This window comes from Dermacentor variabilis, chromosome 2 (assembly GCF_050947875.1).
Source record: "Dermacentor variabilis isolate Ectoservices chromosome 2, ASM5094787v1, whole genome shotgun sequence".
Classification (NCBI taxonomy): domain Eukaryota; kingdom Metazoa; phylum Arthropoda; class Arachnida; order Ixodida; family Ixodidae; genus Dermacentor; species Dermacentor variabilis.
The window spans coordinates 229,944,025-229,956,530 of NC_134569.1; the positions used below are offsets into that span (position 1 = coordinate 229,944,025).

At 49.1% G+C, this 12,506-nt stretch overlaps 1 long non-coding RNA gene across 1 annotated transcript in view; it reads right to left on the reverse strand.

The window, feature by feature from the left end:
• The window catches only part of LOC142571214 (uncharacterized), a 139,053-nt gene that overhangs the window by 43,112 nt on the left and 83,435 nt on the right, over positions 1-12,506 (reverse strand). The gene's annotated exons all lie outside the window — the stretch shown is intronic.

A 12,506-nucleotide genomic window follows, 5' to 3' on the forward strand; every position in this document is an offset into this window, starting at 1 on the left:
CAAAGTGATGATATGCTTTCTAGTGCAAGTTTTCAATTTGTGGACGCGTTCTGAGTGATGCTAGACTACTGTAAGGAACTAGGCAGTGGTATAAAAAGGGGAAAGAGCCTGGCAGGGCTTAGTGAGGGTTGTGCCGTGCTTGCTGACTGAGCGGTTGAGTTTCAGCGTAGTTCTAACGCTTACCGGGAACGAGAACAAAAATGTGAACTCTCCCGAAGTCACTTTGCAGTGTCCCGTGCGAACCTGAACAAGAGAACGAGGCCTTCTCTGTGCGCTGCGCTCAAGAAACGTCGAGGGACGCCCGACTTCGGTTATGAGCATCATCGAGCGACATCCCTCCGGACAGCGGATGCAGTCCCCTGTCCATCGGGATCTCCTTCCCCCGGCGGGGCGGTCTGTTGCGTTTCGCCTGCGACACGTGGTTTTGCCGGCGCGACTGCGGCGGGGCGGCAGACATTTTGGCCCGATCGTCGTCGCCGCAACACTCATCGGCAGGTGTTTCCATGCGCGACTGCGGCGATGCGACCGCAAAAGATCACCCTCTCATTCCAGTCATTGTGCCCGAAACAGGCGATGCCAAAGCAGGGATCATCCTCTCATTCCAGTCATTGTGCCCGAAACAGGCGATGCCAAAGCAGGGACCATCCTCTCATTCCAGTCATTGTGCCCGAAACAGGCGATGCCAAAGCAGGGACCATCCTCTCATTCCAGTCATTGTGCCCGAAACAGGCGGTGCCAAAGCAGGGACCATCCTCTCATTACAGTCATTGTGCCCGACCGGCAGCGCTACAACAGGGTGCTACGAGATCGTGCTCGACAGGGTGCTACGAGATCGTGCTCGTCATGGTGCTACGGCATCGCTACGTCAGTGTGCGTCACCATTAGCCCATTGTACATTCACGTGCTCGTCTTTTGAGGGGTTCCTTCTTGCCCTCAACTGCGAGAGTATAAAAACAGCTGCCCCCGGACGCAAAAAGGAGGGCTCCGATTTCTTCTGTTGAGTGAAGTGCTCTCCCGTCTCTCTACTTCGGTCAAACCTGACCACCAACTCTTTGCGATGTTAAAATAAACAAGTTGTTTTGTTGTTACCAGTCGACTCATGCTTTGCCGGGACCTTCGGATGCTTCCAGTTGTACCCCAGGCCGCCAGGCCAACGCTACCCTTGGGGCTTGCGACCCAGGTACAACCACGGGCGTCAGCGCCGAGTTCCCAACAGATCGTACCAGCAGTCCGATCCAAACACTGTGCATGCTGCTGAAGGCTGCACTGGCTGGGCGCTTGCTGTGCGAAGAGAAAACCCAGAAATTCGTAATTCGTCGTAATTTTCGTAAAGCGCGAGAGAGGCGTTCGTTTAGGACAGACATCGCTGCTCCAGTATCAATTAGCGCTACGGTAGGGACGCCGTCAACAGTAAGATCGACAACGTTCGAAGGCGACAATGGAGGACTTGTACAGATCGATGGTGACGCAGTGCTTGCCTCCTTAACTGCGGCGCTTAATTTTCCTTTTGCGTGGGTGAAGGGCGCCGACGCATGGGGGACAACGAGCGGCGACGCGGGGAAGGTGAACGACGTGTAAGGACCGGGCGCTCGGATGGTGGCCTGTTCGACTGCCGACTAAAATAAGTGTCGTGGAAAGGTTGCACGCTGGCTTAGGGAGGCGACAGCACAAACTCATCAGAGTGCAGCATGCGGCGGCGGCAGAGTCGTGCGACATAGCCGGGAATACCGCATGCATAACAAATGGGCCTGTTGTCTTGCGTGCGCCAAGGATTAGTAAAGGCAGGAGGAGGTCGATGAACGGGACTATGAACAGGTGGTGGCGGCCGAGGATGTAGCGCAAGGAGTGGTTGACGAGGGGGCTGCGCGGCGACGGATGCCTAAGTGGCGCGGCGACAGTGTACTGCTGATGCTGCATTGGTATAGCCTCAGCAACTTGGTCTTCAATAACCCGCCGGAGCGTTGGAGCGAGCTGTGTAGAAGGCTGTGGCGGCAGCGGCTGCTGTAGCTCAGGGAAGGGTAGCAGAGAAAGCTTACGTGCAACTTCCTCCCGCATGAAAGCTTGGATTTGTGTGAGCAAGGAGGACCGATCGCAGAAGGCTGTCATGGAAGAGAAGGCCTCGTCAGCCACTGAGGGGCCCCTAGTCAACTCGCGCTGCCTCAACTCGTCGTACCTTTGGCACAAGATTATGAGCTCTGCTACGGTGCGCGGGCTCTTGGCGATCAACATTTGGAAAGCGTCATCGGCGATGCCCTTCAAAATGTGCTTCAATTTGTCATTTTCGGGCATAGACGCATCCACACGTTTGCATAGGTCGAGAACCTCTTCAATATAACATGTGAATGTTTCACCGGGTTGTTGCGCTCGCTCTCGTAACCGCTGCTCGGCGCGCAACTTGTGGACGGCAGGGCGACGGAAAACTGCAGCGAAACTGGTCTTGAACGCGGACCAGGACTGAAAGTCGGCTTCGTGATTTTTAAACTACAGGTGAGCCACTCCCGCAAGGTAAAATATGACGGCATTTAACTTGGCGATATCATCTTATCGATTGTGCAAGCTCACGCGTTCGTACGTAGCCAACCAGTCATTGACGTCCTGTTCATCCGTACCGCTGAAAACCGCTGGATTGCGTTGCGGGACAGCGCCAGAGCAGGCAACGGGGGGTGGCGGCGACGTCGGCTGGGGAGAGTCAGGCATGACGGGAGGCAGAGTCCGAGACCGGAGTTCCAGGGTGTAGATGTTCTTGAGTACCCCGCACCTTTCACCAATTGAAATGGGTGTACTGAACAGTTCCGAGGGTAACGTCTCTTAGTAACCGAGGAGGCAGGTGACGCAGAGCAGGAACAGCTGGTTGCTGGAACGGCTCACACTCGTGCCAAGCACTGGCGATCCGGCTGGCCCACTGGTTGCACGGCAGGCATGGAAGAGACGATCTGGCTGGCCTTGTTCTTGTACTCTTCATTACAATTAGGATAAAGTTCAGGCACTCGAACCTGCGACCTTCGCTGGAAGTCGTATCCTCGAGCTTATGCGGGCATCGAAGCCACTACCTTTGGTGTTGGGGCGAAGTTAATTAAGTCACAGTTAATTATTACACAGCTAATTAGCACTGGAACCCACCACCTTTGGTGGGAGTGGCACCTTCGACCTTTGACTGGAGTCGAAATCATCACCTTTGATGTTAATTTGCTCTATGGTTATTAAGAGACAGTTAATTAAGGTAGTGTCAACTAAAGCATTCGAGCCCACGGCTTTTGGCGGGAGAAAACAAGTAACAAGAAGAACAACGCATTTGAACCATAACCTGAAGTACTTAAATGAATGTCTCTTCAGCGCTCAGGTTTTCGCCTTCACTCTCCTTGGTGTATGCTAAGTGACTGTAAAATTTATTTCAACGCATCGCTTGCGTCTGGATGATCACGACCTATTCGTGGCCACTATCACCAGTTCGTTTACTGAGTGCTCCATGCTAGCCGCCTTTCTCGTCATGTTACTTCACAGTTCTGTATTTTGTCAAGTCAAGTAAACAACTGCAATGCTCGCTATTTATGCGGCACACCGCATGGTTTACTGAGACATTTCTGATTGTTGTTACAGGAGTGGCACCTTAATATAGTTCAAGGCTAGCCATACAATAACACGCTGCACATATGTTACGAATCGACAATGTTCAGATTTGAGTCTTCTGCTATTTCGACGTCGGGAAGCGCCTTTGGATCCGTCGCCGTTCAGTATTGCGGCTACATCAACGCTCAAATCTTCGTGACGAGTAGTTCCAAATTCGAAAAGCTTAGTGCGATTTCTAAGAAAAAACGCAAAAACTTGCCACTCGTCGTCGACAGCACGTTCTTCTGCACCCTCAAGCGCGCTCCCACATACGAGCATGGCGCAAGAGGATAGGTGGCGCTGTGATCGCGAAATGGCGGAACCTTCGGCAAAACGATCTATATTTGGCGCTGCGGATGATGTCATTTAAACAGCAACGAAGGTTAAGTTCGCCGATGCCGGTGATCCCAGGAAGGAAGGCCGTTGAGAGCCAAAGTACAGAGTGCTGACGGTTGTCGCGCAAACAGGGACCGTGGCGCCGTGTCGGTGCAGTCGAGGTGTCCCTGGTTCCAAATCCCTGAGTTGTTGGCAATCGTGTAGGCAGCGAGCGCTTTCTTTCGTTTTAAGGCGAATATTTCTTTGCCTGCCATGAATGGTTGGCACGGAATTCAATGGTGTCGCCTGGGTTGGCCTGTCCATTTTATTTATTTTCATCGCGGGAAGTGGGGCGTATATATTGTGTGCGCGTGCTCACAGGTGCGTACATATGTGTGTTATAATGGAAGGGAAGGTTGGCACTCAAGTAGGCAGAGAAGGCCTTCTTTCATTTAAAAGCATAGGTTTCCTTGCCTACCATTGCATGGTTTCAGAGAGCTTCATACGTTACTAATGAAACTGTGGTGTTACGGGAGCAGGGTGGTTCAGCCAGCATGGGCATGATGATTAGTAGAGGGATTTTCCTAAATTTCGTCCTTCTGGCTTTAAACTGGTTCACGACATTGCAGCTTGACAATTTTCAAGAAACAACTGTGTTACAAATAATTGAGCAAACATTGGTAAGATTTTCCGACGGCACGATTCGAACACAGGGCCTCTAGGACAAAAACCAGATAGCTAACCATTACTGCACGGAGGCATGAACAAGCAGTACCACAGCACTTAGCAGAGATTATGCGTGCTGGCAGAGTCGCATTGCCTGGTGCATTTAAAAGAAGTATAGAGTGCTTTGAAATTTAGACCAATAAAGGACCGTAACGCGTAATAAACGAAGCCACTAGAACGTCTGAACTCACAACCTCGAAGATGAAGGAAATCTAGATACTAACAACCATCATCCCTATGGTGGCCGACTGATCGCAGCGTCAGAGTTCCCATCCAGTAATTATTGTAGGAAACTTTATGCATCGTTTCCCCTGTGTGGACCGGTCGTTTTCTCGCTGTGTAGATTCGCCTTCACCTAAATAAAATGAAACGCGTCGGCCTAGGGTTTCGAACATGCGCTCCACACTGCAGGGGTCCGATGCTCTGGCTATAAGGCACGGCCACTCGTACGCTTCTCACGTGCCAACGCCAACCAGGACTTTCGTATGGCCGCTACGTGATCATTTTAATGGTCATTTGCATACTATGGCACACACGCACTACCGGAAATCGCACACGGAGACTGTTCGTTGGATGTATTATGGTGTTACTTTCAAACTGTGGCACATACCCATGAAGGGGTTAAGGGGTATCGGTAAACATGTGTGCGGTACTTATCGTGCCAGCTCCATCTGCCTCTTTGAGATAATTGCCGCGTGTGGATGACGATTATGATTTCCATACTAGGGCTATATTTTACAGCGAAGCTGTCCATGACTCTATGGCTAGAGTCACGAAATTTTCTCGCGTCCGTCACTTCGACAGAAAACCCAGTTGCACTATCAGGGTATTAGTGCAGGGACAGAAGCAATGGCTCACAGACCCGTAAGGCAGAGGTGTGAATTGAACATACAGCACAGCTTCCGTTTTCAAAAAAGTCGTTAAACCACAAGATTCTTGACGAGGCGCGCGCACTTTCGCGATAAACGTACATTTCCGCCAATTACTCGCCGGCGGTCGTTGTGGCAGACTTACCGGATACCAAGCATTGCTTTTCTTCGGTTCCACTTCGTTCAAGACTGTGGCCTCCATTGCTTCAACGATCCAATTCAACGAACTATCGTACACGGGTCATACATCGATTTAACTTACTCCAAAAACGTTTCTCAAATAAGAACGGGAGACGTGCGTGTATCATAGCGACTACAAAACGGTTACAGCAATTTCAAAGTATTAAATAAAATGAAGTTTGAAAAAGCTGTATTGAAAGTTGTGTTTGTGCCATATGTCACTATGAAGAGACATGTGCGCACATCATGGAATCAGTGTCTGACACGCTTTCCTACATTAGGTGCAACATATCTGCAGCTTCGCAGACCAACCAACTTCACGGGAGTGGATTGGCGGTGATTATTTTAAAGCGCAGCTCCTAGGCGTCCGTTCCTTCGTCCTACCTCGTGAACAGCGTAATGTGAGAGCTAACGTGGAGCGCAGCGGGGGAGGATAAGAGTGGCGAGAGCGAGGAAAGCAAAGCGAGGAAAGCGGAGGCGAAAGTATGGAGGCAGCTTGAGAAGAAAATCCTAGTGCCGCGCATGAATGGTTTGCAGCGACGATCGCTACGAGATGGCGCCACAGTAGCGTGCATCGTCTGTATCGAAAGAAAGTACCTGTTGAGCGGAGGTTGTCTGCGGCCGCTGCTGAGAACCGCACCCACACGTCACCACCCAAGCGCTTCCTCTCGCGGTCTCCCGATTATCGAGGGAGATCCCGTTTGGAACGTGCCGCACGGGACAGACTGCGCTCAAATTTCGCGTTAGGGGTTATAGTAATCGTCGGTAAACTTTTCCCTGTCCGCGTCCGTCAACAAAAACCTCGTACAGAGAGGGAAGCCTTGGTGCGTGTCCGGCATGTGTATCTAAAAGACGGCAGCATTTCGAGTTTCTTTGAGAGCATGCTCAGAAGTGCATATAAATAAGCGTGAATATTCTTGTAGTTTCGATGGCGTAACTTAGGTAAGATTTTTTTGTTATTTATTCAGTGCCTGTCCTCTTTGGACAATAAAAGAAAATCTTAGTGCGTGAGTTGTGCGTATGAGTTATGAGATTTCCCGGACAGTGGCAGCGACTTTGATAGTATATCCATGAAGCAAACGTCGCTTTTAGTGCCAATAGTACGTGCGTTACTAATGGCTGTATATTACGAGCAGACTGTTCATGGCGTTTGTGCAGCGCATGATATTTCACTTATCTATTCCTGGGTTGACAAGATTGAGAAGAGCTTTTAAGACTGCGCCCGCCTCGAGTGGGGCTTAACGATATGACGCAACCGTCGGCTACTCGGAATGAAAAACGGCAATACAGGTTTTGTGGAAAGAGTTTGTTTGCTTGTTTAGTTTTGGTTATACGTTTTGAGATCCCAGAGACTATAGAGATCGTTGCCATAACCAAGTTTCGAGCTTTGTTTAGCTTATTTGCTTTACAAGCTCACCGATATTGTGAAAGAGATGACTTGCCCGCGCATAACTTTTTTAAACTTCGTTGTCTCGATGTGTCGTTCTCTTTTTTTGAAGCAGATGGGATTTTACTTTTCACAAATACACTTGTAATATCAAGTCCAGCTTATTTGTTACAATGTTCTAGTAGCGCGCTTCAGTATTAGTTCACTTTTCGGCAGGCTTCACGAGGCATTTCTTTGAAACCAAACACCTTCGTTGTAGGAGCCATTGTGTAATTTAACACTTTAGAAAGTGTTCTTTTCAAGATTGTCGTGTGTTTCGATAAGCAAGTTACGAGCTTCGTTTAGATTGTGTAGAAGCTCAGTCGTGTAGAAAAGTGAACTAAAGCACTACACAGGCAGGACAGTGCAGTTGCGGACAGCTGTCAGGTATGCAAGCAACGTTACGCTAATGCAAATTGCTGCACTGTCCTGAAGTCTTTGGCACTCTCCGCCAGTCGAGGTAGCTATGATAATTATTTTATTTTTATTGATAAAATACCGGGGACAAGAAGTCCAAGCAGGGAGGGTAAGCTGAATACAAAAGATTATATACACAGAACAGGATGAAACAAGTGTGTAACACTTTTTTCTCACAAATTATTTTGTCGTAAGGTAGACAATTACGAAAAATGTAAACGAGATTATAATACAACTATAATTAATGCACGAAATAACAACATCATTTACACAAACGGCATACAGGTCACAGGTGCCGGGGATATGCTTCAGTAAGTTTATTTCAGTGAGCTATGCCTGTGGAAAAAAAAAAGAGAGTACCGAAAAGTGTCAGTCCTTGCGAAAATTGGCGTTAGAGGATGAGGGTAGTGGTGTCGAATGGGCCTGCTTATCAATGGGGATACATATTTTGCGGTGTCCAAGGCTAGCCTATAGTTAAGTTTGAAAGAAACTCTAGCCGACTTTTCTTTCTTCGAATTTGTAATATTTCAATGCAGTTTGCGGTTAGTAATGCAGGGGGGGGGGGAGTCAGTAGCCTTAAATTTACTATAAATGAATCGTACTACTTTTCTTTGAATTCTTTCGAGGTTCCTAATCCTAATTTTTGTTTGAGGGTCGGAAACTGTGGAAGCATACTAAAGTTTTGGCTTTATTTAGGAAAAGTAAGGCAGTAGTTTCACACTAGGCGGAGCACTCTTGAGTTTGTGGCGCAGAAGGCATAGTTTCCGGAAAGCGGCATAGCAGATGGTATTTATGTGCAAGTTCCATGATAAGTCGTTAAGGCATAAGGCACCACTCGTTAATGTTAGATCTAAATATTTATAGCAGGTTACGTTCGGTAACCTTGCTGCAGCCAAATTGTAACTGCAGTCACAATTGCACGAGTGCACAAGTTCACGATGCCCAGAAGGCATGTTGCCAGTACCTAAAGTGTCGGAGGTCTGCAACGAGGAGAATGGGCTATATACGTGCCCCTTGTATTGCCGGGTTGACAAAGTTGACAAGGAAAGCCTTCAAACTGCGCACGCCTCGAGTACGGCTTAAAGGTATGACGTTTCTTTAGTTTTAGTGTGTGGTTGTACGTTTTTAGATCTCTGTGACTATAGATATCGTTGCGATAACGAAGTTTTGATCTTTCTTTACATTGTTTGTTGTTCAAGCTCACCGATATTCGTTTGCAGATGGCCTGCGCGAGGATACATTTCTGAAGCTTTGTTTTCTCGATGTATCTTTCTTTTTTCTAAGCAGATAGGCTTCTTTTTTCTAGAGATACGCTTGTAACGCCAAGTCCAGGGTATTTGTTAGAACCCTGTAGTGGCGCGCTTGAGTGTCAGTTTACTTTTCGGAAAGCATCGCAAGTTGTTTCTTTGAAAGCAAAAAAATACCTTAGTTAGGAGAGCTGTTGTGAAATTTAACACTTTACAAAGTGTTTGTACCGTTCTTTGAAAGCGTGTCTGCCACGGACACAAAAGCGCAAAGCGCTGGTGCGTGCCTGATACATTTATTTCGAAGACGGTACCATTTTAAGTTTCGTTTAAAGCGTGCGTGGAAGTGTTTATAAATAAGCGCGAATATCCTTGCAGTTTCGAACGCGTAATTTACGCAAGATTGTTTTAAGCATTATCCTTCAGTGCCTGTAGTTTGTGTACAAGAAAAAAAAAGAATGGTTGTGCTCGAGTCCCACGTATGAGTTAGGAAATTTAACCGCTAACTCTGGTAGCAACTGCATCAAGCAAATGTGGCTCTCAGTGGCCCTAGTACGTGCGTTAATAACGTATTCGGAGTTTTGAAAAGACTGTTCATGGCGTTACTGCTGCGGAATATATTTAAATTATTATTTGTTTGTTGATAATTGAGATATTTGACGACTGCTATGCCAGCGCCAGCATCCCTCATCTTGCTGCAACAACCTCGGGAGCCACCGATCTTCCGTGTATCAACGGCTGAAGACGTGGAACCTGGCTCGCGACGCACGAGAGAACCACAACGTTCAACAACTCGCGCGGCAACGTCAACTTGCGCCTTGTGTATTTTTCGTTGGGTGACGCCGCTCGGATCCGGTTTCAGGATAGAGACTATTCTGGTGACGTGGGAACTATTTCGTGAGAACTTCGTAAAGACCTTCACGAGTGTCGTGCGAAAGGAAAGAGCCGAAGTTGTCTTATAAAACAGAGTGCAATTACCGAATAAGAACACCACGATCTTCATGGAGGAGAAGACTAGCCTCTTCCACCATGCCCACCTCGACCTGTCTGAAGAAAAGAATGGCGCAAGCACTAGTTGCCGACGACCTGCGTGAGACGTTCGAGCGGTCGTTCGGGAAGAGCTGCACATGTTGTGTCCAACTTCGCAGCCCCACGTGGCCTCGATCGTTGATATAGTAAATGAAGAGTGTCAGCGGTCACTGAACGTACCAGAAGTTCCGGCATTACCGCAACCCCATCCTCTGTCAAGGTAACGATACGCGACTGCGCCAGGGCCCTGTACCGCAGTGATTCCGTCACCTATACCACCGCGGCCGCCAGCATGCCCACCCATCGCCCAGCGCAGCTATCCAAGGAAGACGGCTATTTGGTGCGCCCCCGACCACCGCCCGTTCTGCTATCACTGCGGCAAAGCCGGCCATGTCTACCGCTGATACCCATACCGCGACTCGCAACTGTGAGGGTTCCCATTCAATGTACCATGCACACAACAAGGTAAACGGCCACATGATATCGCCGTCTAGCTCGCCGCCACTCAGTGGAGCCCTCGACGACCGTTATCAGGCCATCAACGTCACCAGCCACACCTATCATCGCAACGCCCACCACAGGCTGGCCCAGCGTGTGGCCGACCGGCAAGCTCATATCAGAAAAAACTAAAAGCAGCAACCGATGGAGGTGCGAGTGCTCTTTGTCGAACTGACGAAGGTCCTCCGCCACCGATAAAGACGCTGAAAAGACTATCTCGACGACATATCAACGAGACGATGCCATCCCGACGAAGTCTGGAAGCAAAGAATACACCCAGAAAAGAAGACCTGACGACGCGACGTTCCAGCCCCATGCAGTCGTGATACGACGCTAATACCTAACTTCAACGCTAGACAAAGAACCACGGACGTCGACGAGCTTCTCTGCCGCTACGCAGTCACTATTTTAGTGGACATAGCAGCCGACTACTACGTTACGAGTAGACTGAGTGCCGCCCAGTTGAAAAACGTTAAGACTGCATGGGAAGGCCCCTTACTTCGGATCGCTGGAGGACACCTGATAACGCCGACAGGTATCTGCACGGCAAGAATTAGGTTCATGACCGGATGTACCCTGCCAGCTTTGTTAACCCCCAACAGTGTTCACGAGACGTCAATCTATGCATAAGCTTCGTGAGCCAGCACGGCGCAGTCATCGACCTGAAATCGAAGTCGATAACGGTATCCGAAGGCTGAGCGATACCACCGGAGAGCTCTCGCAGTTACCATGCCGTGAGTGTGCTCGAGGATAAACCAACATGCCGCCTCGCTTAAGCATTGTCATTTTCGTGGGCACTGAAACACTCGCCGACGTAGAAGGCGTCATCGAGGGCAATCAAAGTTTATTGCTCGGCCATGAAATTTACGTCGCAAGTGGGGTCGCTAGACTGCACGGAAGAAAAGCAAAACTGATGCCGGAAAACGAGAAGTTCAAGTACATCAAGAAGGGCACGACCATCACATATATCGAGGAAAGTAGGTGACCAACAATGCGTTTGTCCTCTCGGATTCTGCCGCATTTACCTCGAGAACCATAGTTCCCGCACCAGACCTCGACATAAATCCAAGTCTCCGCATGTAGAAGCAACAACTGCTTAAGGGTCTTGTTCGACGATACAAAGACTGCTTTTAAAGGGATCCTGAAACGATTTTGACGATATTATACAAACGCACTGAGTCGTTAGAGTAGGTACTTCTGATCATTAATTGACGCATCTAAGTGCTCCACGTAAAGCGTGCAATTTATTATAAAGTTTTAAAAATGTACACCGCCGCCGATCGCAACACACTGCTCGGCGGAATTGTCAGCCGCCCCTACCCATATGACGTAAATCACCAATATGATGTCATGTGGGCGAGCTATCCGATTGGCTGCCCAGGGCACGTTATCCGTAATTTTTCTACCTTTATGGTGAACAAATGATGTTCGTAATAATTGGAACCTGAGTTAATTTGTTTCTATAAGAAGAAAGCGACAAAACGAGAATGCACAAGAACGATTTCTCACTACACTGAAGCACTTCCGGCCCGCAGCATGCGTCGTTTGCTTGTGTTACAACGTGCTCCATTTTAACGCGATAGCGTTAAGGAGCTCGTGTCGCAGAAAAGCCGGTGTCGTCGGCGTCGGTGTCGGCGTCCGCGGCGTTGGCCGTGAGCGATAAATCACGGCAGGCACTTCATAAATAAAAAGCAACTTCCAAGAAGGGCTGGGTGGGGATCGAACCAGGGTCTCCGGAGTGTGAGACGGAGACGCTACCACTCAGCCACGAGTTCGACGCTTGAAAGGGGTACAAACGCGCTTCTAGTGAACGCGGTGTTGCCTTAAAAACGTGCCGTACAAAGTTATACTGCGGTGTATATCGGTAATTATGAGCATGTAACTTACAGAAGTCGCATTTACACGAGTAGCGAAGTAAGTTTCCGCTACATTGCTTCTGCGCTTACCGCACACGCAGAGCCATCTTGCGGCAAACACAGAAGACCCCCTCCTCTCAATGTACGGCGCTGCCCCGACAGGTGGCGCGCCATGCGCGCATTGGGGCTGTGCGCGGACCGGTGCCAGGCGCGTCGCGGCTCCCTCTCCCCTGACGACGCTTCGCCGTGCTCCCACGCGGGTTGCAGAATCAAGCGCCGTTCCTTTCTTTAGATCACTATCTATCTATCTCTCTGCCCGTGCCGATCACGACGTTTGGCT